The following is a 6,615-nucleotide window of genomic DNA, read 5'->3' as shown; positions in this document are numbered from 1 at the left end:
TAAAGTGAATAGTTTTGGTTTTAGGTTCAAGGGTTTATGTTCTAGGATTTAAAATTTAGAATTAAAGGGTTTTGTACTTATTTGGTCTATGTTGTGTTATGGATAATATGCTATTGATAAAGATCTAACCAAATTTATGTATGTACATTTTGTATGAATAAACACAAGTAACTATCTATTAACAATACTGCAATTGATTATCCACTTATAATTGAACAAATGTTCAACGACTGATGGATACTGTATAATCTAAAAATTCATAAAAAATATAACAATATGTATCTTAAAATGTAGAAAATATATAATCATAATATATTTTATATAAATAAATAGAAAATTTATTTTATGATAACAAATAAATATATTTTACTTTGTTAAAGTGTTAATAACAAAAAAGAAAAGAAAAAGAGAGAAAAGAAGGAGAGAAAGAGGAGAGGGGCAAAATCGTCCAAAATGTGTGGACACATAAGCAAAAAACTTGGGAAAGTATACCATGAGTGGAAAGTGAGTTTTTGTGACACAACTCACAGCCAAAGTGGGTTTTCATGACATTTTCCCTTAATATTAATAATACTTAAAATTAATAGAATTTAAATATTTATAATATTGTAAAATTTATATGTAGCTATAATAGTTTAAAACTTTTTAGAGTTAAAATATTATTAATACTTCAACTTTTTATAGTGTTTAAATATTATTAATATTCTAAACATTCTATGAAGCTTAAATATTTATAATATTTGACTTTTTATAAGCCTCAATGTTTATAATATTTTAAATTCCATAGCATAGTAAATCTTTAGGAAATTAGGGAGTGATTTTAGGAAATTATTAGGGAGTGATATTAGAAAATTTTGTTAAATATGATAAATATTGGTTTCTAATTTTACTAATAAACAATAAATGTCAATGGTGTAGGGTTGTTAATAGTTTAGAACTCCAATATTTTTTTACAAAATGTATTTGACAAATGTATATAGATATGTATGTATTTAATATTTTTGACGAGTTTTTTCAGTTGTTATTGGGTCATTTATAATCATTTGATGTTTTCCGTTATTTCTGCTTAATATCAAGCAAATAAAGTGAGTAAAAAAAAAAAACCTCTCTCTCGAGAGCGACTTCCCCAAAGCGCCTCTTTGATCAAAAACTTCCATTTTTTGCTTTCTCCGGCCGACGCTGGTTTTCCGGCGTCGGTTGGGTTCTCTCTTGCTTTTTAATTTGTTTCAACTTCTTATCCATATAGTTTTTAGTAATAGTTATGGCAATTTCTAATCGAAATATGTTTTTGTTCTTCACGACGATGAATTTGAAAAGTCAGATTTTGATGTCTTTAATCTTTGGTGTGGACTGGACATTGTCCTCTATTGCATATTGGGTGGTGTCAGGTTCGTGCGAGGCAGGATTCGCCTTATTTTGTCGATGTTGGGGTTGTACTATTTCTCAAATTCACGTCGGTTCAGTGTCGATTCAATGGAATCGTGATATCTTCCTTTACATAAGGTTTGTTTCCGGTGGACTCTCTCACCGGCTTCATCTCCGGTTATCAACCGATGAATCTTCTCCTAAGCAAAGATTTGAAAATTTCATTTGGGGTTTTGATCCCGGAATTATTGTATCTTGTCCGCTTAAAGGAATTGACTCCCGCAATAATCTCCTCTTCTTAAGGCCACAGTCCTATGGTGGTGATTTTGCTGTCCCTCTGTTTGAAATTACAGGTCTTATGAAAGGGAAATCCATGGTCGCTAACCGGCATTGTGTTTGGCGTTTCAAAAGCCATGTTTTAAAACCATCACAAACAACATATCAAATTTTTAGTTTAATTATGGTAATGCATAAAGCATTTAGGAGTCTCATCTATAAGATCTTAGCCTTTGACAAGTGTGTGAAGAGGGGACTTAAAAGATTTTTTCTATTGCCCGTAACACTTCCGTTGGGAAAGCAGGGTTACTTCCACTTCTTCATCGAAATTGTGTTCAATTTCCTATATTTGTTTCAGTGGTTGTATTTGTTTGGTTTTATGTATCATGTAATGATGTAAACGCTTTTCGTATAATACAATTGATTGCCGTTAAAAAAAAATAATCATTTGATGTAGAATGACGGTTTGAAGAAGATTGGACTTTTAAGACCAAAATCGAAGAAAATGAGAGAAAATTGAGGAATTTAAAAGATGTCGATTGACGCCATGTTGGCATCCCTTCGAATGCAATACGAGGCAAATCTACTGTTGGAAAAAACGATCAAATAACCACTTCGTGCATTGATCAATAACCACTTAGTGATGACACACAAGGCCAATGTATATTGTTGCATAAATTGATCGACGTTAGGAGGGTATCAGTCGACATTCTTGACATACGACCTCACTAGTTAGTAAATCAATCGACAGCAAAAAAAAATCAAATCGACAGCACTATTAGCATCGATTGACAACTTTTCTAAACAAAACAAAAATATAATTTATGAATTTTCCCTTTTACCTAGTTTCCCTGATCTGACATAGAACCGATGAAAAAAGATTCATAGTAATACTATGATTTAATATTTATATTCTCTCTCTAAAAAACCCTCAAAACGTTCTCCCTTCTCACTAAACACAAATTCACCGCCAACCTAAGTTAACCGGCTCCGGTGGCTCTGTCAGCATCGGAGTTGTGTTTTCTCTCTTTATTTAGCTTTGTTTCTCTTTTTCTCGGTTAATCCCTCTCTTTTTTCTTCCAACGGCATCAGATCTAGATTTCCAGATCTAGATTTTTAAAGTTTAAATCTTCCCTTCTCTAGGTTAGTGGCTTGGTTCTTGTGTTATAGTTACGCGCATCTTCAGATCTGGCCGTCCTCCATGGCAGAGGTAGTCTTGAACTGGTTTCTTCACTGCCTCAGATAAAGAAATCTCACCACCGTAGATCTAGATCTCCTTCCTTTCCTCATGAAGAGTCAGTAGAGTTTGAAGCTGTCTCACCGCTTCCGTAGTTCCATGCCGGAGCAACAAAAAGAGGTCGCACAGCACTTTATTCAGGGTCAAACAGTGCGGTTAGGAGATTCTTGTATTTGCATCTGTCTGTGTGGTTTTTCTTATCTCAGATCTGTTTTAAGTTTTAATTTTCAAAGATTTAATTTTTAATTTTCTATTTTTGGGTCTCTATTTTCTGATCCGGGTTGCAATTGAAGGAATGATATGTTTTAGTTTGTTTGGGTCTTTTCCCATTAGTCTCAGGCTTAGTACTCTGGAAGGATTAAAATCCTTGCCGGCTCTGTATTCCATCCTGTAATCCATGTTGTAATCTTACCAGTTATCAATGAAAATCCTATTGAAGAAAAAAAAAGACATAGAACCGACCCTATGCCTATATGATCATGCCTATATATATACCTTACTTTTGGCCCCATGTTAGCCACCATGCTATATAATACGTTTTTTTTTTTGTATGTGGCCTTAGCTTAAAATTTTCAAAGAGAAGATTCACTGACTCTGTTCGTTTGGAGAAGTTTTTGAGATGAATGATCTTGGTGCTTCAAAGAAGAAGATCCTTGAGATCTAGATTTGTAGAGAAAGAAGTTCTAAGAAATTGTGGTTATCTCAGTGGTGTTACATAGAGAGGGTTATGGATATGTTTGACATGAGGAACTAGGAAGTCAAAACCAGCCGCTACACGTTTGGTGAATAATGTAAATCTCTTAGCGTCTCAGTGTTCTCAGACTTGATAAAGAAATTCGAATATGGCACAAGTTCCTTATGAAGTGCAGTTGGGTGTCTGATGTGCACTATGGTTTGCACGAAACTGGATTTTTCTCATGTTGTTAGTCAAGTTAGCAAGTATATGTCTAATACAGAAAAGGATAACTGAAACTAAAGTTAGTGTATTTGAAGGGTACAAACTTATTTGGTCTCATGTTTGTCAATCAAGATTGCAATGCTTCAGTTGTGGAGTTCATAAATTATGACTATGCAGGTGATGTAGATAACATGAAGCCTGTTACAAGGTACTTATTTACGATTGATAATAGATCTATATGTTTGAGACTTGCATTTCAGTATGTTGTTGCAATGTCTACCAGAGAAATTAAGTATGTGTCACTGTGACAATATGAGAGGTAAACTATGCGTGTTGGATTCGAGGACATGGGGTAGAGTTACAAGTTTAGCAATAGGGAAGTATTGGGATCTAGGTAATTAAATCAACCACTATCATCATCAGCATCATACTACCATCATCATTATTTTACTACCATCATCAATTTTCCCGCAAAAAATGCAAACCCATGATTTTTCCGCCAAAATTTCATACTCGTAATTTTTCTCGCAAAAAATATAAATCCGCAAATTTTCGGCCAAAAAACACAAATCCGTAATTTTTCTGCCAGAAAACGCAAAACATAATTTTTCAGCCAAAAACGCCAACCCCCACAATTTTCCTGCCAAAAAGCACAATTTGTAAATTTTCCACCAAAACACAAATCCACAATCTCCCGTCAAAAATTATATGATGTTGGTCATTATGAATTTATGATGGTGATAATGATGATGGTGATAATTAATTATAGTTGTTTATATGTTAATTATACATTAATTTATATTTTAGTAGATCAACCCAATTAATCATTTAACCCATTTAATTAAATGAGTTCATGAGTTGATCCAACTCAATTGTTAAATGAGTCTAGTCAACTCATAAACTCATGGGTAATGAGTTTAGTTGGGTTGGGTTAATCATTTTGATACCCCTATATATATGTAAACAACTTGTTAATCAAGTCACAAAAGATAGTGATATTCTTAATAACCGTGAGGTAAGTGTCCGTGCTAAAAACATGTTTAGCTGTTTGGGCTCCTCTTTTTCAGATGTGGATACACTTCCTTCTGATGGAAATTCTGTTGATTCAGACAGTGAATCTGAAGTGATGGATCATATGACTCCTTCCGAACAAAGATTATTGCGTGAGAGAAGGTTCAACCATCCATCAAAGCTAAGGAGTTACAAGAGTCTTTTAATGCTAGAGGAAGAGGAAACCGTGGACGTAGGTCCCGTGGCCATCGGTATTGTGGACGCGGAATCGCAGCCGTGGCTAGATGCAGGGGCGGAACCAGAAAAAATTATTAGTGGTGGCAGATTGTCAACAGGTAGGATCGAACCCTCAACCTTGAACAGATTTTAGATTGTTCTCAAACCATTTTGCCACTTAACTTCTTTTACATAGTGTAAAAAATTTTGGTTTTTAAATATTACTGGTAGCAGCTGCCACCACAACCCATAACGTGGGTCCGCCACTGGCTAGATGTCGGAGCGGAAGATTCAGTTACTATCTATTGATCTACTTATACACGCCTATAAATAAAAAAACCGCACGATTGTCTCATACTACAAAGGTGACCTTCTTTGAGTGATGATATTGATTGGATTATGAGCATGGACCATTGATGGGTCCGTTCTATTCACCTATCTTATCTTTCTCTTTCAGGATTTTATGTGGTTATATTAACTACAAATACGATGTAGCCACAAAGATGATGAACTCCAACAGATATATACGGATCTGATGGGGTGATGACATGATGTTGCTGTGAACTATGAACATGGACCAATTGATGAATTTATTCAGTTCACATAGTGACATAAGGCGATGGAGATATACAAATATCTTCCATTGATTTGATGACCTTATGCCAAGGTATAAACGCCATTTATGACCCTATATTGGATGTGGAGACTGAGAAGAGGATATGATGATTGTACAATATCATACACGTTACCACGTATGAGATTGTGGGAGGGTAAGAGATCGAGTTAAATAGAAAACTAATATTTGTGTATATCTTATCTTCTTATTGCTAAATACGTTAATTTACCATTATCATATATGTAAAGAACTTGTTAATCAAGTTTGATTCTAAAGTTTCCTCCAAATATATCATAAATTCATAATTGTAATTGTTTCAATTGTAATTGTTTCAAGTATTGATTTCTATTTTCTTGATATGAGGCATATTTTTGTGAATAAACTTAGAGCAGCCAAACCCATATTCGAACTTAGACAGAATCTCTATATGATGTGTAAAAAAAAAGAAAGAGAATCTCTATAGTAGCACCGGTCGAAGAGATGGACAAAGTATTACTGTCAAAACTCGAGAAAACTCAATACAAGGTAGGTGCTTCCGATGGCGAATTGCTGGTTCCCCTGCGAACGTGCTTCCGACCTGATCCCTTCTTCAACTTTGGTTGAAGGTAGTTCTAACCGACCTCCCCCGTTTCCTCCTGACCCTCCAGACCATCCTCCCCTCATATCCCTCTCTGACTTTCCCCCCCTCTCCCCTATTTCTCCCTCTCCTGTCCCTACTTCCCCAAACCAATCTGAATTTGCGGATCTTGAAAGAACTATCTTGGCTCTCCCTGCGCAACACAAATCTACTCCTGTAGTGGTTAATCCCCAGGCACAGGCAATTCTCGACTCTTATTACAAAACTTTGGGGCAAATCCCTAGATCTGTTGGTACTGTAGCAAAAACTGCTGCTCAAACTGATGGGCTACTTGGTACTCCTCCGCCAAAGGTAACTCGGCAATACATCGCTAGCCCTAGAGATTGCAACTCTTCGCAAGCCAATGGAGTGGTTGTGCA

The sequence above is a fragment of the Camelina sativa genome, chromosome 5, assembly GCF_000633955.1.
Source record: "Camelina sativa cultivar DH55 chromosome 5, Cs, whole genome shotgun sequence".
NCBI classification, from domain to species: domain Eukaryota; kingdom Viridiplantae; phylum Streptophyta; class Magnoliopsida; order Brassicales; family Brassicaceae; genus Camelina; species Camelina sativa.
This window is presented reverse-complemented; position numbering follows the sequence as displayed.